Source organism: Loxodonta africana, chromosome 10 (genome assembly GCF_030014295.1).
Source record: "Loxodonta africana isolate mLoxAfr1 chromosome 10, mLoxAfr1.hap2, whole genome shotgun sequence".
Lineage (NCBI taxonomy): Eukaryota > Metazoa > Chordata > Mammalia > Proboscidea > Elephantidae > Loxodonta > Loxodonta africana.
This window is the reverse complement of record NC_087351.1, coordinates 30,149,698-30,172,211: the sequence shown is the minus strand read 5'-3', so window position 1 is coordinate 30,172,211 and position 22,514 is coordinate 30,149,698. Positions and strand designations below refer to the sequence as shown.

The 22,514-nt window shown below is 40.2% G+C and overlaps 3 non-coding genes across 3 annotated transcripts; all 3 read right to left on the bottom strand.

Annotated features, from left to right (window-relative positions):
* Positions 1-193: 193 nt before the first annotated feature.
* Positions 194-265, bottom strand: TRNAP-UGG (transfer RNA proline (anticodon UGG)). The gene has a single exon. It is a non-coding gene; the product is annotated as a tRNA-Pro (tRNA).
* Positions 266-1,535: 1,270 nt separating this feature from the next.
* On the bottom strand, positions 1,536-1,625 carry TRNAY-GUA (transfer RNA tyrosine (anticodon GUA)). Its single transcript is given in 2 exon segments — positions 1,536-1,571; positions 1,589-1,625. It is a non-coding gene; the product is annotated as a tRNA-Tyr (tRNA).
* A 1,137-nt stretch (positions 1,626-2,762) lies between these two features.
* Positions 2,763-2,835, bottom strand: TRNAT-UGU (transfer RNA threonine (anticodon UGU)). Its single transcript has one exon. It is a non-coding gene; the product is annotated as a tRNA-Thr (tRNA).
* Between the last annotated feature and the right edge of the window lie 19,679 nt (positions 2,836-22,514).

Here is a 22,514-nt window from a genome sequence, read left to right as displayed (position 1 = left end):
AGCCTTGGACTGGGAGGCGTCCAGGAACCCCGGCAGTTTCGTCCCGACACAGGTCATAAGCCTGGTCTGCCAAGAGTAAATTTAGCTCTACTCATTTTTGCAGGAGTGTCCAAAAACATAAGAATGTTTATACAGAACTCTTCTAAAGAACTTTCGCTCACAGTTGCCAATAGAAAAACAAAAAGTAAAAACTGGGCTCGTCCGGGATTTGAACCCGGGACCTCTCGCACCCAAAGCGAGAATCATACCCCTAGACCAACGAGCCACCGTTGCTGAAGAGCCTGTTGTGTTTCCTCTGAACTTCATTTTCTAACCAGCTATTGGCCGCCTATTTCGGGTTTTGTTTCTGGTTGGGACGTTTCCCCTTCTCCGCCCTTAGTTCTTCCTTCCATCTTTTGCGAGTTATATGTTCTGACTCCGGCCCTAGTCTCGTTTGCTCTCCGCATGCACTTTCTGAACCTCTCTAGACCCATGGTTGGGGCCCGGGAGGGCAGTTTTTCAGACTTCAAGCCACAGGGTTGGACTCCACCGAACCCCACCCGACTGGTCTAGCTGCGTACTCGAGCCCGGAGGAACCCTGGAGCGAGCTGGGGTGGAGCCTGAGGGCTGGCGCAGAACTCGTTTGCAAGGGTACCGCGGTCCTGATCTCCAGTTCAGACGCGCGGGAAGTGGATCTGTCGGTCTGTTACTATCTCGCACGAACATAAAATCCTAGAGGCAGGACTGGTGGGCATCAAAATACCAGGAGCCAGAGTTGGCTGGGAGTGAACCAAACTGGCGTATGTCTAAATGTTCCCCAAACCAGACCCGTCACAGCTTCCCTGAATGTGAGTGAAGTTTTGCATGTCCCCACAGTATGCATGTCCCCTCGGTCTGGAATTCTCTCTCCCAGTCTCATTCGAACTCACGTCAAATCTTATTCCTCCTTCCTGCTCTGGCACCACATCTTTTTGTGATCTGTATAAAATATAGTTTACCCAACCCCAGTGCCGTGGTATATATATTTAAACAGATACATAAATTAAAAGCCCCATGGAAGGGCCTCCCTAGAATGCATTAAAAGCCCCATGGAAGGGCCTCCCTAGAATGCAATTTAGATCTTCAGCCTAGGGGTCCGACCCCAGTGGGGTCGGACCCCTAGGCTGAAGATCTAAATTACGGGATTTGTTCCGCAAATCACAGCCCCTCACTCCGCAAGGCCCAGACACACAATGTTCGGCACCAATCAAAGGTACCCGACCTTTGGACCTCATACTCTGACCTTAGATCAACTGGAAGCCAAAAGAAAAGGCACCTTGGATAAGGTAACCCACAACCTGATCCCATTGGCTGGAAGATTTGGTCAGCGTTCTTTCTCACAGTTCCAGAAACATGTTTAAGATGAATAAATTTTTCAAGCTGGAAGAAGGCGAAACTCAAATTCTTGGGAAGAGAGCGAGGTTTGGAGTAAGGCTTCAGAATAGATAGAGATACTCCAGAGGAACTTACAGAACAGTTTCTCAGTGGGTGGTCACGAAACCCAAAACAGGGGCTCTTCCTTCGAGCCGGAATCGAACCAGCGACCTAAGGATAACCACGCCAGGAAGCACTACAGTCCTCCGCTCTACCAGCTGAGCTATCGAAGGGAGCACGTATTTTTATTCTCTGGAATTCCCTTTTCAGGACATCAATTAACAGAGGTGTGCATAAAATGATCTGGTTGCTGGGGACTGCACTGCAGGGTCTCAAGGCCATCCCATGTGAAAGCCGTGTATTCGCAGTTTAGGGGACAAACCTTCTAGAGCAGGAGTCTCCTGTTTCACTGAAGGGCTTCCATGCAGAGCGAACCCGTGGGCTCTTTACAGGCACCTTACAGCCCACGCATCCCGAGGCTTCACATTGCCTGTTCGCCCAGGGTGGTGTTGGCGTCACTAAGGGCGCGGGGCCAGGGGCGCAAATCAAATTGGGTAGAGGGACCGGGGCTCAGGCCCGAGGTCTTCTTACCCTCACTTTTGCTTTCCTCGTAAGCCCGGCGCGTCTACACAGGAGAGCTGCATTTCTTGCATTTACACGTCCACAGACGACGGGAAGGGAGAGGGGGGAAGAACCCAGATACTAAAAGTAGATATGGCACATACTGCATGTGCTTAAGCCCAATGTTTCTGTGAGAATTCACTTTGGAGAAAATAGTTTGTTTTTCCAAAGGGGAAACCACAATGTTTTAAATAAGTATCAAACTTAGTGAGCCAAGTCCCGCCCCCAAAGTGGGCCCTCAATTTTCCCGCTGAGATACTGAAGTGTCTGGAAACTCACCGAAAAAAGACAAATCTTGCGGGACAGCCTATATTCCTTAGGAAGCCTAACCGACGGCTGTCACCGGCTCCTCCTTTGGGAAGGAGGACTTCGCTGTCTTCCTGGAATCCTCCCAGAGAGGGTACCTGCGTTTTCAATCCCACTCGCTTCGGCGGTTGCCCTCATCCCTGCGCCGGAGCACCGGGTTGGAGGAACCGGTTCCCGCCGCCAACAGGGCTCTCCGCGCGGGTGCACACAGGCAGGGAGGCAGCGGAGCCTGGCAGTGTTTCTTGCAGCTCGTAATGGTCGCCGCCGCCTCCCGGGTAGTAAAAGCAGCATTTGAGCGCAAATCCTGGAACGAAAAAACAAACCGGTACTGCTGCGTGAGTGGTTTCTTCGAGAGAACTGAACGACGGTGAGAAGCCGTACTAAGCAGAATTTTTTGAGGAGTGAAGGGTAATGAGGGGAAAAGTATAAGGAGAGACGCTCCTAGGCCCCAGCGAGATTTGAACTCGCGACCCCTGGTTTACAAGACCAGTGCTCTAACCCCTGAGCTATAGGGCCTCTCGTGGTGGTGATTTCTTTCTTCATCAGAAAAGGACGGTTTTGTGTGCTAGTTGGGCGTTTGTTCCACTATCTGAGTAGAGCAAGCAAACAAGACTAGGATGTCATTTCAATCCATTCCCCGACTATCGCAACTCAGTGTGCAGGTTCTTTCTGGTCTTGCTGGGGATGGCGCAATATGGAGGCCAGTAACAGAGACCACGCTTGAAGAAAGCTGCCAACCCGACACAGTCTAACTCAGAGAAAGATTTTTCCGCCAGTAATTTTTTTTTTATCCTGAAAACGGAAACTCTGGTGGCGTAGTGGTTAAGTGCTGGGGCTGCTAACCTTAAGCGGCGGCAGTTCAAATCCGCCAGGCGCTCCTTAGAAACTATGAGGCAGTTCTATCCTGTTCTATAGGGCCGCGTTGAGTCGGAACCGACTCGATGTCATCGGGTTTGGTTTTTTGGATCCTGAAAGTTAAGGCAAACCTGGCATAAAGGGAGGGCCCTACCGCAGATCTCTCAGCTGAAACTGGGACATCCGCACTTGCATTCTCCTTAACTCAGAACACCCACGGACCTGCAACTGGCTGTCTCATTCAAGTTCCTTAGACACAGTGACCTTTCTCACAGCTCCGAGCCTCAGCGCGAGAGCAAGCATTGGCTAATTTAGTATTCATTTATTCCTTCATGCAACAAACACGGAACTCTAGTTCTGTGCTAGCCTCTGCGCTAGGAACTAGGGATCCAGCTATGGTCTTTACTCTGAAGCCACTGTCATAATCTTGTGGGACAAAAGGATTTTGTTTTCATGAAAGAGAACAATGAAAAGTGCCAGGTGCCAAAGGGCGGTAGACAGTGCCAAGGTCCACGGATTTGGAGAGGACTGATCGACTCATCCCTGAGGCAGGCTTTTAGGAAGGGAAGGGACTTCAGCTGCACTTCGAAGGGAGGGTAAGACTTAGACAAGTTTAGGGGAGGGCCGATCCCTGGTAGAAGAAAATTTACGAGCAAAGTCTAAGAGAAAGCCTGAAGCGTTGAAGCGGCTACACAGAACCCTAGCTGAGGCCGGGGCCGGCCCTCCTGGAAGTGAGGGAAGGAGAGAAGACAGGTTAGCTGCTGCTCAGTGGCCCCCGACTCATGGCGACACCATGCACAATGGGATTGGACTGGTGTGATTAATGGGGTTTTCACTGGCTGATTTTTTGGAAGTAGATTGCCAGGCCTGTCTTCCCAGTTGCTGTTATTAGGTGACCTCGAGTCAGTTCCGACTCATAGCGACCCTGTGTACAACACGACGAAACACTGCCCAGTCCTGCGCCACCCTCACAGTCATTGTTGCAGCCACTGTGTCAATTCATCTTGTTGAGGGTCTTCTTTGTCTCTGACACTCTACCAAGCCTGATGTCCTTCTCCAGGGACTATTAGAGTTGCACTAGATAACTAAGACAGTCGATTTACTTTGGTTAAAGCGTACATTTCAATTCTAAGAGTTTTATTTGATTCATTTTACGAACTTGCTAGGCCAAATTTTGTAATTTCCTGCTCCTTGCAGATATTTGCCACCTTGTCTTTTATTTCTTTAAACATGGTAATTATAGTTGTGTTAATATCTCTAACTGATAATCCCAATATCTGAATTTTATGCCATCTGTTGTTTTTGCTAATCCATACTCATGTTGCTTTGTTTCCTTGTGCAATTGGTCATCTTTGAGTGTGTACAACTCAATACTTCTGCAAAATTACATGCATTGAATTTTTAAGGCCAAGATGAAGGTGTCTTCCTTCCCCCCAAAATGCTTTTGTTTCTCTCAGGCACCTGGGAAAACTATCAGCCCAAGAAGACCCTAAACGCAGTTCACAGCTGGACATTCCCTGGACCTCCAAGATGGTGTAAACCTAAACCCCAAATCCGGGAATGCTGACCTGTGGCCACAACTTCTTGGGAAAATTTCTCATCCTTTTCTATTTTCCGTTGTTAAACTCAGCTGATTTCTGTTGAGCTTCATGACAATTACTGGAAGTTGGGGTGTAGAGGCAGATTTACTTCTTGTTCACCCTTACCTTATGGGAATAGCTCTTTGGAATCCTAGCTTAATCTTGGGAGGGTGTCTTACTAGACTTCCAAATGTTGGTGGGTGCTTGGTTTTGACATCTGTCCCATTTGTTCCCCCCACTCAAACAGGTAGCCTGATTTTGCAGGAATTACCAAATGTCTCCAGAGCCACCAGGCTCGATTCTCAGGTATTTCTCTTAACCTCTATGGGCTCCCTTAGATTCTGGCCTATGAGCTGTTTACTACCATGCCAGCAGTTTGATGCTTTTAAGTAGATTTGGTAAAATTTTACCCAATATTTTTCTCATTTTTTCTCAAGAGGGTTGGTCCAAATCAGTTATCCCACCAGTACTAGAAAGGAAATTGGAGATGTAGGAGCTTTAACACAATCACACTTCACTCCATGGACTTATAAGTAGAGAAATCATTGCTATAGAAAAAGCCTGAGGGAGAGAGTGCCAAGCACAAAAAGGAAGAAAGGGACTAGCTGGACAGGGAGCCGGAGTACTCTCCAAAGTCTCTAGTTCCAATCTATTCCAGAGACCTGGCTGAATCCCATTCCTGGATTCTACAATCTTAGAGAAATCCCCCCTTTATTTTAGCAATATCTATTTTCAACTTAGAGACTCTTAATACTGAAGGTACTCTTGGTATATGCCTCTCAGCCTTACTGCCTTTCTCTTCTATCCAGATCAACATTTATTAAATGACAGTTAAATATGGGCAATAGATTGCCCTGTATAGATCATTATTCTAGTCAAGATGGTATACCTGTAATTCCCCAAATATAATTCACACTTTTTCAGTTTTGATCATTTGCTTATGGTTTCTTCAACTAGAATGATTTCCCTTCTCTCCACACTTACCAAAAGCTACTTACCCTAGAAGGACAATCTCAATGTCATTCTTATTCACAATGCCTTTGTTGTTTTCCTAAGAAGACTCCATTTCTTCTCTCCTCTGACACCCCATGACACATATTTATCCTTGTTATTCATTCTTTTCACTCCCACTCTCAAGATACTCTACAGGACACTTGAAATGGAGGGGATCATCACACCCAGAAGTAAGTGTTCAGGCTGACATCACCCATTCAATATCACACTTTCCGTATGTATGTTCCATCATTTACAAAATTATCAAATTGTCCTGTTCTCCTCCCAATACTTCTTCATCTTACGTGAAAGGTCATCAAAAGATAATTCACATTTAATTTTATTTTTTAACTTTCCAGGACTATTTTTGAATTATGATTTTCCATCTTCTTCCATGTCCATCCTTTTGAATATGCTACAAAAGATACAAAGGAAGAACTGAATGAAAAGGTAAAGAAGAAGGGAAGGAGACTCTACTGCACATAATTATGAATAGCTTTATTTTGTTTTTAGAATTATGTGTATTAATACAGCATCCTCAGTTTATAACCATCCTTAGCTTTTGTATGGTTCATACTTCTGTGTCTCCAAAATACCCAACAGAGTGACAAGCACATATCAAGGCATTGATAAACATACCCAAAAGACTTGAGAGCAGTGACTCAAACACTGATGTTCATTGCAGCATTGTTCACAATAGCCAAAAGTTGGAAACAACAGAAGTGCCCATCAATGGATTAATGGATTAAAAAAAAAAAACTGTTATAGACATACAATGGAATATTATTCATCCATAAAAAGGAATGATACATGCTATGATGTGGATGAACCTTGAAAACGTTATGCTGAGCAAAATAAGTTAGTCACAAAAGGACAAATATTGTATATTCCATTTACCTGAAGTATCTAAAACAGGCAAACGCATAGAGATGGAAGTTTATTAGTGGTTACCAGGCATGGATAGGAGAGGGAAATGGGAAGCTATTGCTTAAGGGATGCTGAGTTTCCATTAAGGACAGGGACAGATTATCCGATAAGCAAGGTAGGCATGTCCTTAGGGCATCAGCAAAACAGGGGCACTAGTTTTCCAAAGCAAAGACCCATAGATGCCACGCAGACAGGACACAAGGAAAAGCAAGCACCACAGTGGAAAGAAACTGGAAGGGCAAATTAAATTAATAGCAGCTTCAGAGCATGAGAAAGAGCTGGCTGGAAATAAAGGTCACGCAGGATCACGAGGGCACTCACACACAGGGTTGTTTAAGCTATGAGGCCCCTACCACTTCAACACCTTGTTTGACATCTGTCTCCTACAGTCCCCTTCCATGTAATCGAAACTCCTTTTCTTGGCATGTTCCTTAGGAGTATACTATTTCTTTCTAATAAACAGTGGGGGTGGACTGCCCAGCCTAACACCTGCTCCATTCACCCAATAAGCACCTGGATCCAACATGAGCAGTTACTGGGCAAGGACAGATTATATTAATAGATAACAGGTCTCTGACTCATTTTGAGAGAACTGTCTTGTACATCCATATCTTCAAATATAAACTTCAGTATTAATGTCCAAATTGAAATGTAAATTGAATTTTGTAAATTTTGCTTGTTTTATAAATTTTATTTATTTTCAATTTCTCAAATCTACTTGCTACCATAGAACCAAATTTAAAAAGTGACATAATTTTACATCCAGACAAAATGAAATGGCAACGACTGAGTGCAAAAATGAAAGCTCACAGAAGATAAAAAGAAAAAGATTGTTGAATCCCTAAAGACAATTCCAAAATTAGCTTCCTTTTTTAAATGTAGTGAATCTGAAGAGACTTCTTTCATTGAACACTCAAGTTTCATGGATACAAACCCTTGTACTAGTACCTCTAGTGTTGAAATTACTAATAGTGATTTGAATTTAACAGAATTTGTTCCAAATTCTGCATCCATTCCTTGCTGTAGTAAAAACAGTAATAATAATGGTGTAGAACGTGAAACTGTTTTACAATTTGAAATTGTCACATCTGCAGACCCCATAAATAACAGAAAAACAAATCCTGCTTTGTGGAATAATTTCGCTTCTAATGATGTACATTATTGGATCAGAAGAGGGCCAAGTGATTATCAACATCACAGTGGACTACTTGACAATTCATGTTGAAAATTTCTGGGTAGTAAAAATCAAGGTTCTAACGGTGCAAATTATAAAGAGGGAGTGGCCACCATCGGTCAGCTCTGTATATTGTATTGTTTGCAAGCCATTCAGGCCTAAAACGTTTAATTCTCAATTTGCTACAAATGGATTTAGCAACTGGCACAACTTCAATATGATTGATATATATGAAAACAGTTCAATTCACAGAGATTCTATGTTGTCATGTTTAAACCAAAGACATGGTTTTGGCTTAACTCATGAACTGGAAACACAAATTAATGAAGAATGTCAGTATCGAAAAGCCATTTTGCAACACGTTGTAGCTGTCATAACAATTGATGAATGGTTGACATTCTTTTCAAGGAAGAAATGAAGTGTTTGGTCCCCACAAAATGGAAATTTTGGGGGTTTACTTGAACTTGTTGCTCAGTTTGATCAATTTTTAGCAGGTCACATCTCAAAATACAGTAACACAGGAAAGGGGAACCCATTGTATATGTTTGAAACAATGTGTGAAAAATTAATAAACTTAAGTTAGATCAACTATTTTCAGTGAAATAGGTATAGGTTGATATTTCAGTTTGTCTGTAGATGCCACTCCTGATTTTTCTTATACAGGTCAGCTAAATATTTATTTATTTATTGAATGGTGTCTTAATTATCTAGTGCTACTATAACAGAAATGCCACGAGTGGATGCCTTTAACAAAGAGAAGTTTATTCTCTCAGAGTCTAGCAGGCTAGAAGTCCAAATTCAGGGCGTCAGCTCCAGGTGAAGGCTTTCTATCTCTGTTGGCTCTGGAGTGAGGTTCTTGTCATCAGTCTTCCCTTGGTCTAGGAGCTTCTCTGCACAGCAAACCCGGGTCCAAAGGACATGCTCTGCTCCTGGTGCTGCTTTCTTGAGGGTATGAGGTCCCCACTCTCTGCACGTTTCTGTTGCCTTTTATCTCTTATAAGATAAGAGTTGCTAAAGGCCACACCCCAGGGAAACTCCCTTACACTGGATCAGGGATGTGACCTGAGCAACGGAGTTACACCCCATCCTAATCCTCTTTAACATAATCTAATCTTGCCTCGTTAACCACAGGCAGAGGTTAGGATTTATAAAACATAGGGAAATTGTATCAACCCAAAATGGAGGACAACCACATAATACTGGGAATCATGGCCTAACTAAGTTGACACATATTTTTGAGGGACACAATTCAATCCATGACAGATGGGATCTTAGATATTGTTAAATACGGTAAATAAAGCAATGATTCTGAATTTCTTAAGAATACAATATAATTATAATTTCATATTTTGTTTCAATAGTTGCATGAGAGTTTAATTTTTCAGTCTACCCTCAAGTTATATACATGAATTCACATATAGGATAAGAGCCTTCTAAAAGCATACTTTCAATTTTTTCTTCCCAGCCTTTGTACTGTGTTTTGTTTTTACACGTTTTTAAGCCAACACACATTCGTTGTTTTTGTTTTAAAAAATAACAGTAAATCTTTTAAAGAGATGTATGTGACGAGGGGCAAAAAAGTTTACTTACACAGTTTATTTACAGTGCTTTTCATTTCTTGGTGTAGATACAGATTTTCACCCAGCATTCTTTTTTTTTTCTGCTTGAAAGACTTCCTTTAACATTTCTTGTAGTGCAAATCTGCCTTCCTTTTTGACAGATTTTTTTCTAAATTTTATTTAACTTGTTGTTGAGAATATACACAGCATAACATGCAGCAATTCAACAGTTTCTACATGTACAATTCAGTGACACAGATTGCATTCTTTAAGTTGTGCAGCCATCCTCACCCTCCTTTTCTGAGTTGTTCCTCTTATTAACATAAACTTATTACCATAAACTCACTGCCCCCTAAGCTCTCTGTCTAATCTTTCGAGTTGCTATTGTCGACTTGACCCCATATTAAAAAAAAAAGACAACAAACCTGCTGCCATCCAGTCAATGCCGACTTATAGCGACTCTATAGAGATAGTTCTTAAAAGAGCATAATGCTCAAGGCAGACCTTTTTTACTAGTTAAGCTAAACTATTGTTTGGTTTTAGGATGAAGTTAAGTGTTGTTTTAAGATACGTATCTCCAACAGATGGAAAACCTGTTAGGCGATTTATCACGCTTACTAGACTAAAAAGTCATACCGGAGAAGAAATTGCAAATCATGTTACTTCGCTATTTATGTGAAGTTTACAAAATTGAGTTTTCTAAGCGCAGAGACCAGTCCTATGACAATGCTGCCAATATGTCAGGGCGTCATAAAAGGCACGCAACAGAAAATTTTAGAAAGTAATGAATGTGCCATTTTCAGACCACGTGTCGCACATTCACTTAAGCTTGTAGGCCATACTGCCGTACATTGTTGTCATAAAGCAGTTGGGTTTTTTTCCTACTGTTCAACTACTTCACGTATTTTTTAAAAAATTGTGTTTTAGGTGAAAGTTTACAGCTCAAGTTAGTTTATTCTACACCTTTTTTTGCCGCTTCTACTTACCAATGGGTAATTCTTAAAACATATTTAGGCAACGATCGAGTATTAAAATGTCTTTCTAATACGCGTTGGGAAGTGCACGCTGTAGCAATGAGTACGAGCCTGAAATTGTACACTCAGATTCCAAATGCCTTAGAAAATATTGCTGAAGACTGGACACAAAAAGGAGATACCGAAAGAGAAGCTGAAAACATTGCCAACAAAAGGCAAACACTAGAGTATGTATTTATGTTGGTTATGTGGAAGGATATATTGCAGCATTTTCATGGAATGAGCCACGCTTTCCAAGAGTCAGAAGTAAATTTAAAGACAGAAACACATCTCTATCAGTCATTAACAGGGTAATTGCATAATTCAAGAAAGATTTTGAAAACACAACAAAACAAATACTCCCAGATACTGATTATCAAGAAGTTCACTGTCACAGAAGCATTTGAAAGAAACAACTAAATGATGGAAGTGCTCCAGAAATACTGAGTACCAGAGATCAGTTTTGCATAACGATATGCTACACCGTGATTGACACACTTGAGTCTTGCATGAAAAGAAGAGCAAAAGTGTATGAAGTTCTTTCAAATAGATACAGAATGTGGATATAGCTGATGAAGAATGCATGAAGGTATCCAAGAATTTCGTGCAGGTTTATCTCGATGACTTAGATACAAACCTTTATGGAGAAGTGCGACAATTTCATTCTTACATGGGAACTGACTTTACAGATTCAGGAGGACAAATTTTACTCGTGTAGGCACGTATGATTCCATAACAGAAGATAAAATACAATGCATACTTCCCAGTGTTGAGATTGTTTTATGCATATTCCTAACCTTAATGATCACAGACTTCACAATGCAATGCTCTTGTTTGTCCCTAAAGAGACTCAAAATGCCTCAGCGGACAACAATGATTCAAGAAGGACTCTATTCCTTATCCTTATTAGGTATGGAAATAGATACTGTTCTGTAGCTTAATTGTGATGAAATCATTGAAGAATTTGTAAGAGCAAAGAAGAAAAAGAAACTTTTTTAATTATAATATGTTAGAGATGAAAGACCTATCTAAAAAGAAAATACAGCAATCTGTTGTAAAATTTGTTTTCTTTTATGGCATCTTTTCATCTGTTCATTTATAATTATAACATTTATTATGAAACAAGGATCAAAGTTGAAGTATGAGCTGTTGTCTTATTTATCGAGTGCGGCTATAACAGAAATACCACAAGTGGATGGCTTTAACAAACAGAAGTTTATTCTCTCACAGTCTAGGAGGCTAGATGTCCAAATTCAGGGCACTAGCTTCAGGGGAAGGCTTTCTTTCTCTGTCGGCTCTAGAGAAATGTCCTTGTCAGCGATTTTCCTCTGGTCTAGGAGTTTCTCAGAGCAGGGACCCCAAGTCCAAAGGAGCTTCTGGCACTACTTTCTTGGTGGTATGAGGTTCACCTGTCTCTCTGCTCCCTTCTCTCTTTTATATCTCAAAAGAGATTGACTGAAGATACAACCTAATCTTGTAGAATGAGTCCTGCCTCATTAACATAAAAAAATTAACATAGTTGCCTCTAATTCTGCCTCATTAACTTTGTAGAGGTAGGGTTTACAACATTTAGGAAAATCACATCAGATGACAAGATGGTGGACAGTAACACAATACTGGGAATCATGACCTAGCCAAGTTGACACACATTTTTGGGGGGATACAATTCAATCTATAATAGCCGTTTAAAGCCAAATAGGTGAAAGTCAGTTTTTTCTTGTGGGAGGTCAACAGAATTTTGCACTGATTACTGAAACAGCGAAGTTCATTGACTCATTTTCTTTGTTGTAGGATATGTGGAATATTCTTTTTGTAGAAAACGGGGCATATAGTAAAAATATTAGTACTCCGCAGCCACTAAAAATTCTATAATCCAGTTCTTCTCATTGCTCTAAAATGGCATACTCCACTTTTGAATTCAATTATAAAAAAAAAAAATATTATAGTGGTATTTAAAAGAAATTACATCGTGGATAGCTAACACACACACACATATACATGTATATATATATATATATGTTTTTTATATATGTAACTCAAGAAACCCTGGTGGAATGGTGGTTAAGAGCTACAGCTGCTAACCAAAAGGTCAGGCAGTCTGAGTCCCCCACATGGCACAGTTCTACCCTGTCCTATAGGGTGGCTTGGGATCGACTTGAGGGCAGTGGGTTTGGTTTTTTTGTTTTTGTATATAACTCCTGTAAACCCTGGTGCTATGGCTGCTAACCAAAAGATCCGCAGTTTGAATCCACCAGGTGCCCCTTGGAAACCCTATGGGGCAGTTCTACGCTGTCCTATAGGGTTGCTGTGAGTCAGAATCAACCAGCGGCAATGGGTTTTTATCCTGTTTCAATGCATGAGTAACAGAGGAGGGGGCATCACAGATTATCAGGGTTTAGGGCCCTCACTTGCCTTAATCCAGCCCTGGTTAGGGTGACAAAAATTGGGAACAGATAGTGGTGGTGGTTGCACGACTTGGTGAACACAATGAATGTGGCTGAATTGTACTCAAAAAATAGTTGGAATGGCAAAAGTTTTTTTTTTTATTAAATTTTTTTTTACCACAATTAAAAAAAATGATGGTTATGTTTGATAGTGGTCATTATCACTAATCAAAGGATAGGCTTTAGATGGAACGAATTGCAGGCGCCTCATCAGCCATTCTGCGGCACCTGCAGTTCGTTCGGAATCGATTCGACGGCACTGGGTTTGGTTTTTTGGGTTTCATCAGCCATTACAGCGCTATCCACTCACACAGTGTGATCCATCAACGTGAAGCAGCATCCTTGAAAACAAAGGACAGTAGCGCCTATATACATCAATCCCAGAGTTTAGGGGGGCCAGTCCTTGGACAGCACATGTAGAGATGAGTCTGTCTGACTCTCAAAAAATTGTCCTTGCTGCTTTGGGTTGCTCACTTCCCGTTGAATCAGAGATGGTTTTTCGTTGCTCTTTTGGAGCCCTGGTGACAAAGTGGTTAAGAGCTCAGGCTGCTAACCAAAATGTCGGCGGTTCTAATCCACCGGCTGCTCCTTGAAAGCCCTATGGAGCAGTTCTACTCTGTCCTATAGGGTCTCTATGAATCGGAATCGACCCCACCGCACACGAGAACAGTGAGTCGGCCCTGCAACTCCGCAAAAGGCGAGTGGGTTTAGTTTATGTCAATCCCAGCAGTGACCGCCAGACGGCAGGTCTGACTAGTCAGGGTTGGCGAGTGACCGCCCCCCTCCCCCCCCCCGCCCCGCACCACCGCATTAACCTTAGCTAGAGAGGAACTAACTTCGAGCATAAACTCTTTAATATCCTGAATATTTGGGGAGTGGGATGAGAGAGGCAGTAAATCATGATGGAAGAGCACAGGCTTTGGAGTCGGATGGGCCTGGATGCCTTTCTTCAATCAGTCAACAAAAACAATGATGTTCTGAAACCACATGACATTGCTTTCTATGTTGTTGCTCTAGAGGTTTTTTTTTTAAACCTGTGTTAAATCTGTATTTATTTTCCACTGTTTTTTTTTTTTTTTAGAGGTGGCGGCACCACGATCCAGCAACTAGAGAAGATAGACAGCTACTAACTTAATTTCACTTGTGATGGATTTATCCTCTAGTCCTGTCTTCATGCCCTCAGCCCACATACTATTTTAATCCCCTAATTAATCCTCTGTATTAACGTCCTTTTCAAGAGATCACCCCTTTCAGTTTTCATTGCAATGTAGTTGTTATGGATTGATTCATGTCCCCCGAAAATGTGTGTCAATTTGGCTAGGCCATGATTTCCACTAGTGTGTTATTGTCCACCGTTTTGTCATCTGATGTGATTTTCCTATATGTTGTAAACCTACTTCATGATGTTGATGAGGCAGGATTAGAAGCAGTTATGCTAATGAGGCAGGACTCAATCTACAAGATGAGGTTGTATCTTGAGTCAATCTCTTGAGATATAAGAGAGAGAAGTGAGTAGAGAGACAGGGGGACCTCATACCACCAAGAAAGTAGTGCCAGAGCACAGCCAAGCAAAGGAACCAGGATTCTAATGCAAAGCTAAGGGGCATGTTGAGCAAGCTGCTTGAGGCGGTGGAATTTCCTGGAGCCTGGGGGCCTCTGTCTTATTCTCACCTTTTCTTTTTGGACACTGATCGTTCAGGACCAGTGTCCATTCTAAACTATAGCTCAGCTCAGATTTGTTTGGCATGTTCTCAGGGAAGGGACAAATATTGTACATAAGCTTGAACAGTTGGCCTTTCATGGTGGCAACTGATCTACTCTTGAGGTATTATGGGTAGGCAGACCTCACAGTGGTGCATTAGACTCTGCCTAGGGCTTTGTTTTTTTAATTTACTAATTGAACCCCCTCTTCTTTTAGCCAGTAAATTGGATGGAGAGGTACAGAGATTATGGGTAATCCTTACCCTACATATGAAGTGGGGTGTGAACAAATCCAGCAATTGTTAGCCATGCAATACCATTTACAACTGCCTATTCACTAATTTTTTTTTTATTCACTAAATGCTGAAAGAAAAAGATAAGAGTGGCTTTTATGCTCTGCTTATGTGAATGTTTCCCTAAAAGATGTTTTCCAAGATTGTCCTAGCTATTGTCTTTATACCGCAGGGCCCATTTGATATATCCTTGTGAGTCTAGCTCCAGTTAGGTCACATTCTTTATGCTCAAGAATAGGGAATAATACCTCCAGTATTATCTCCTAAATCATTCTCTCCTTTTGATTGGAGATAACACATTGATGATCAATACCTGGACTTAGTTGAGCTCCTAGATGGAGGCCATGGCAGGCTCTTTAAACTCCTGGTGCTGGTTTTCCCCTGGACACGATCTGGTTCTTCGCCAGGATCATAAGTAAGAGCAACGTTCCCAGCAGTCTCATCGCTGAAGTGAGCAGACCCAATGTACATCAACATTTTAGCCCAAGGCCTTCTTAAGTGTGTAAGAACAGAAGAAAAGCTTTATTATGCCTAATACTATCCAGATGCAGACTAAGAATATTATTATTCCTTGTAACAGTGATCTACCCATGTATTTATTCCTGATGGTAACCAACCAAATAAATCTGGCGTTTGTAAGAGTGTTACAGTGTGTAACTAAGTGGCTTGCTGTCTAATTCTATGTATATCCTTGCTACTTCTCCTGTGTTATTTATCCAAATACAAGAGGTATTTGCTACAGCACACACTATAGTTTCTTGAACTAATAAAAAAAATATATAAGGCTGTTCTGTTATCTCATGTAATCTGGCTAATGAGGTCAGAGATCGCTGTTGTGTTTCCATCCTATTTGCAACTTTGTCTGATATTTGTCTCATTGTGATTGACAAATATCTTAAAGATTTCTTCAATTCAGCTATACCATAAGTAGGAATTAAAGCTACCAACCTTACCCTCAGTGTTAGACCGATGGATTTTCTTCTGACTCTCATTCTACAGTGCATAACAATTTAACATTACCTTCCCAATGTCATTACCATGAATATCTAAAAGTAATCTTAAAATTCCCAGAGTGTATTGCTCATGTATTTGCTAGGAATCTAAACAAGGAATTGCCCACATAAATTTACGGTCAGTTGGGAAGGGATCATCTAAACTAGTATAGCTGGATCCACCACACAAAAACATATATCCATAAGGAGCACACAAAATTTGTCTAGAGGAAACTGACCATATAAGATAATACAGGAGGGGCCTATCCTGTTTAGTATTTTTTTTTATAGTGCTATCAAGAGGTCTTCAATTAATCTATTTAAAACATAAATCTAATGCTACTCTATTTTGTAAAATCATAGCTCCAACTTCAGACACTTCTCTGGTTATGATAGTTATAACTTTGTTAAGTTTACCAACCAAAAAAAAACCAAACCCAGTGCCGTCGAGTAGACTCCGACTCATAGGGACCCTATAGGACAGAGTAGAACCGCCCCATAGAGTTTCCAAGGAGCTCCTGGTGGATTTGAACTGCTGACCTCTTGGTTAGCAGCCGTGGCACTTAGTGACTACGCCACTAGGGTTTACCAACAGGAACTTTTAATTTGAGAGTTACACTATCTAAACCCATTAGTTAGATAATTTAAGAGAAAGGAAAATGGTTTCTTACGTTCAGAAAGTAGGACATTAAAATATCAGCAATATTTCCACATAGAATCCATAGTAATCCTTTTGTTTACTCAGTCTTGTGTCGTTTCTTTCTGTTCCCAGTGATACTGGGTCAGCTGCAGCCTGTGAATCAGTCAGCTTCCACATATGAGTTCTGGATATCTTGATTCAGTCTAGTCACAGTCCTTTTCGTAAGTCCAATGTAGTACATCTTTTTCTTGAGATATTTTGGTCAAAAGTTTTTAGCAACTCAGCAAAGTAAGAACTTATCTGCAGATGACAAAACTTAATATGGTCATGATTAATTTATAAAAATAATACTCTTAAAAGTAAAAGACCGGATAGAAATTAATTACATGCCTAAAATAAAGCCAAATAAATTCAGTTTAAAAAAAAACTTTAGACAAAAACATTTCTAAATACAATGATTACCCTTATTTTCAAAGAGTTTCAGATACAATACATAATAGTCTTGAGACCTAATACCATATGGTCAGGATATACCAAGAATATACCAAGATGATCAAATCTCTAAATACCTGAATAGTAAAAAAGAAAAAAAAAAAAAAACTTCCTGGGTAAACAATTTGAATTCCCCCATCAAACCATTGGCTTTGATGATGCTAGATTCAAAAAAATAAAGATGCAACCAAATTAGCAATAAAGAAATAATAATAAAATTAGGACATAATATTATGCATTTCCTGTATAATATTAGGCAAAAACATAAGAGGAAATACTAACATATAAATTTTAACCCAAAGAGAATCAGGCGCCTCTTGTGATTTTGACAACACGTTCCATGTAATCTATAACATTAAATAAACCCTTTTTTTTTTTTTTTTTAGCACTTTTCATTATAAAATTTCGTGTGTGTGTGGCTTTCCATGAAGTTTCAAAGTTATCAGTTCATTATAGGTAGCTGAGAAATACTTATTTAACAAAAGCTTAAGGTAAAATCTTAGTCTTTTTTTTTTTTTTTAAACCATGAGGCTTGGTTTTTGACTCAAGAATCTTATTCTAAGGACAGACTGAATCTTTGCCTTTGAGGCAAATTACACAAAGAATAAATTAACCCTTCAACTCAGAAATCAAAGAAAATTTTGTTATTTTAACAGTGAGAAACCAAATTCTTTGTTTTATATGCCATTGAACATTGAAGCTCCTAAAAATCTCATAAATTAAACCATTAAACTTTAGTCAGACAGATAAATCCGCACACATCTGTCAGTTTGTTGTACTGTGGGAACTTGAGTGTTGCTGTGATGCTGGAAGCTATGCCACTGGTATTCAGATACTAGCAAGGTCACCCATGGCAGACAGGTTTTAGCTGAGCATCCAGGCTAACACAGACTAGGAAGAAGGATTCGGCAGTCTACTTCTGAAAAGAATTAGCTGGTGAAAACCTTATGATTAGCAGCAAAATATTGTCTGACATAGTGCCGGAAGATGAGCACAGGTTGGAAGGCACTCAAAAACCACTGGGGAAGAGCTGCTTCCTCAAAGTAAAGTCAACCTGAATGACATGGATGGAGTCAAGTTTTTGGGATTTTCATTCGCTGATGTGGCACGATTCAAAATAAGAAGAAACAGCTGCAAACATCCATTAATAATCAGAACATGGAATGTACAAAATCTGAATCTAAGAAAATTAGAAATCATCAAAAATGAAGTGGAACACATAAACATTGGTATCCTAGGCATTAGTGAGCTGATATGGACTGGTATTGGCCATTTTGAATAGGACCATCATATGGTCTGCTATGCTAGGAAAGACAACTTGAAGAGGAATGACGTTGCATTCATCGTCAAAAAGAACGTTTCAAGATCTATCCTGAAGTACAACGTTGTCAGTGATAGGATAATATTCATATGCCTACAAGGAAGACCAGTTAATACCACTATTATTCAAATATATCCACCAACCACTAACGCCAAAGATGAAGAAATTGAAGTTTTTACCAGCTTCTACAGTCTGAGATTGATTGAACATACAATCAGGATGCATTGATAATTACTGGTGATTGGAACATGAAAGCTAGAAATAAAGAAGAAGGATCTGTAGTTGGAAAATATGGCCTTGGTGATAGAAATGATGCCAGAGATGACATGATAGAATTTTGCAAGACCAGTGACTTCTTTATTGCAAATACCTTTTTTCACCAACATAATTAGTGACTATTCACATGGACCTCACCAGATGGAATACACAGGAATCAAATCAACTGCATATGTGGAAAGAGACAATGGAAAATCTCAATATCATCAGTCAGAACAAGGCCTGGGGCCGACTGTGGAACAGACCATCAATTGCTCATATGCAAGTTCAAGCTGAAACTGAAGAAAATTAGAAAAAGTCAATGAGAGCCAAAGTATGACCTTGAATGTATCCCACCTGAATTTAGAGACCACCTCAAGAATAGATTCGATGTTTTGAACACAAATGACCAAAGACCAGATGAGTTGTGGAATGACATTGAAGATATTATCCACGAAGAAAGCGAGAAGTCATTACAAAGACAGGAAAGAAAGAAAAGACCAAAATGGATGTCAGAAGAGACTCTGGAAATTTTCTCTTGAACATTGAGCAGCTAAAGCAAAAGGAAAAAATGATGAAGGAAAGGAACCGGAAGATTTCAAAGGGCAGCTCAAGAAGACAAAGTATTATAAATGACATGTGCAAAGAGCTGGAGATAGAAAACCAAAAGGGGAGAACATGCTTGCATGTCTCAAGCTGAAAGAGCTGAAAATAAAAATTCAAGCCTCGAGTTGCAATAGTGAAGGATTCTATGGGGGAAATACTAAACGACATGGAAAGTATCAAAAGATGATGCAAGGAATACACAGAGTCATTATACCAAAAAGAATTGGTCAACGTTCAACCATTTCAAGAAGTAGCATATGATCAGGAACTGATGTTTCTGAAGGAAGAAGTCCAAGCTGCACTGAAGGCACTGGCAAAAAACAAAGCTCCAGGAATAGAAGGAACATCAACTGAGGTGTTTCAACAAAAATATGCAGCACAGGCAGCACTCACTCATGTATGCCGAGAAATTTGGAAGACAGCTACCTGGCCAACCGGCTGGAAGAGATCCATATGTATGCCTATTCCCAGGAAAGGTGATCCAATCAAATGCAGAAATTATCAAACAATATCATTAATATCACATGCAAGCAAAATTTTGCTGAAGATCATTCAAAAGCAGCTACAACAGTATATCGACAGGGAACATCCACAAATTCAGGCCAGATTCAGAAGAGGACGTGGAACCAGGGATATCTTTGCTGATGTCAGACGGACCCTTGCTGAAAGCAGAGAATACCAGGAGAATGTTTACCTGTGTTTTATTGACTATGCAAAGGCATTCAACTGTGCGGATCATAACAAATTATGGGTAACACTGTGAAGAATGGGAATTCCAGAACATTAAATTGCGCTGATGAGGAAACTGTACATAGATCAAGAGGCAGTTGTTCAGAGAGAACAAGGGGATACTGCGTGGTTTAAAGTCAGGAGCGGTGTGAGTCAGGGGTGTATCCTTTCACCATACCTATTCAATCTGTATGCTGAGCAAATAATCCAAGCAGATGGACTATTGAAGAAGAAGGAGTCATCAGGATTGGAGGAAGACTCATCAAAAACCCTCATTATGCAGATGACACAACCTTACTTGCTAAAAGTAAAGAGGACTTGAAGCACTTACTGATGAAGATCAAAGACCACAGTCTTCAGCATGGGTTACACCTCTACATAAAGGAAACAAAAATCCTCACAACTGGACCAATATGCAACATCATGATAAATGGAGAAAAGATTGAAGTTGTCAAGGATTTCATTTTGCTTGGATCTACAATCAACACCCATGGAAGCATCAGTCAAGAAATCAAAAGATGCATTGCATTGGGAAAATATGCTGCAAAGGACCTCTTTAAAGTGTTCAAAAGCAAAGATGTCCCCTTGAAGACTAAGGTGTGCCTGACCGAAGCCACGGCATTTTCAATTGCATCACTTGCATGTGAAAGCTGGACAATGAATAAGGAAGACGGAAGAAGAACTGACACCTTTGAATTGTGATGTTGGCAAAAAATATTGAACATACTATGGACTGCCAAAGAACGAAAAAATCTGTCTTGGAAGAAGTACAACCAGAATGCTCCTGAGAAGTCTTACGTGCTTTGGTCATGCTGCCAGGAGGGATCAGTCCCTGGAGAAAGACATCATGCTTGGTAAAGTACAGGATCAGTAGAAAAGAGGAAGACCCTCAAAGAGATGGATTGACACAGTGGTTGCAACAATGAGCACAAGCATAACAACAATTGTGAGCATGGTGCAGAACGGGGCAGTGTTTCGTTCTGTGGTACATAGGGTCACTATGAGTCAGAACAAACTCGATGGCGCCGAACAACAACTACAACAGACAGATAAAACTTTTGACCATTATCAAATAAATTTCTTTTTAATAAACCTCTTAAACATTGTCTTTGTTGCACATGTCTTGTACTACATCCCTTTAAAATGACAAAAATGAAGACACTCATTACACATTCATTACCAAACTTTATATATATATATCTCCTTTCTCTTGTGGCATAAAAAGCAAAGGTATATAAAATAAAATTATGGTGACTATCTATTAACTCAAGTTAATATCAGTAAGTTACCTAAAAGGTCTTAAAAATTATTTTAATCCTGTATATCATAAAACATAGCTGTTGAAACAAAATTTCCTTAAATATTCTAAGTTTTTATTCAACTTTACTATTTGTCATATTTTTCTATGACAAATAGAATTTTAATTTTAGCCCTTAAAGATTTTACCAACTGGCTTTGGATATCACAAAGCCTCTGCTCAACTGACTAATTCATTGATACGAATATATCCTTAAGTCTCTGACTAGGGTTGGAAACATTTTTCCAGGCCATTTCAGGTGTGTCTCATTGTAATTCCTTTTTTTTTTTTGGCTTCTTAGAGTTCCTCTACAATAGATAGAACTTGTTTATAGTTCATGACTGGGATCCATCCAATTTTTGGTAACCGTAGTAAAGCAGCATTTTTTTTTTTTTCTCATTTTCTTTTGTCTTAAAAAAAGGTCTCCACCTCATTGGAAGGCATCTTTTAAAAGCTTCCCTGGAGCTATATGACCTCAGAAACTGGGGGCTGAGGAAGCCTGATTCTGCCCCGCTCTCTAATTTTTTGTTTTTAAACTCATGGTAGAATATGAGATTAGATCATTCTATTTCTTTTACATATGTTTAAATTGACCTAGGCATTTTGAAGGGCAAAAGATAACTAATATCTTTCCCTTTTCTTGGCTAGCCCTTTTCTCTCTCTCTCTCTCTCTCGGCTTGTCTTATGCCTCCCTTTTCCTACTCTGGAACTGCTAGTTTTACTTTAAGACAAAATTATCCCTCTTCCTTAAATAAAACACATTTCATGTAATATCTAGATTAAGTTACTTAGAATGATTTTGCTTCTAAGATTGACATAAACATTCCTTTTTAAAGCCTTGTTATATCAGTCGAAATAAACAACCTATCCTTCTTTTAGTGCACCTTATAAAGTGTACCAATTTATCTCAAGGTTTTTCCAAGTAGCTGCTAAAAGTCTAAATCCTGAGACAGACACAAGACACAGTTTTTCTTTGGATGAGGAGAGTTGAGGTTGTAATACAGCCTTACAAAGCACAGAAACTGTCAGCCATAGTCTCCAACCTGATACAACACAGAAACTAAAACACAACACTCTAGACCAGAATCAAGCTCTCAGGAAAAAAGGAGACAGAAAGACCACATAAACTCACTGGGAAATACCACATAAACTCACTGGGAAATACCACACAAAACAAGGCTATGGGGATCCTAGAGTCTTAAAGTGTATACAGCAATTTTTTTGTAAGATCAACTCAATTCAAGGGAAAAAAAAACAGGTTCTAGATAAAACTTATTAACTTGCCTCACATGGAGGAATATTACATCTTTTGTCAAAACCTGAG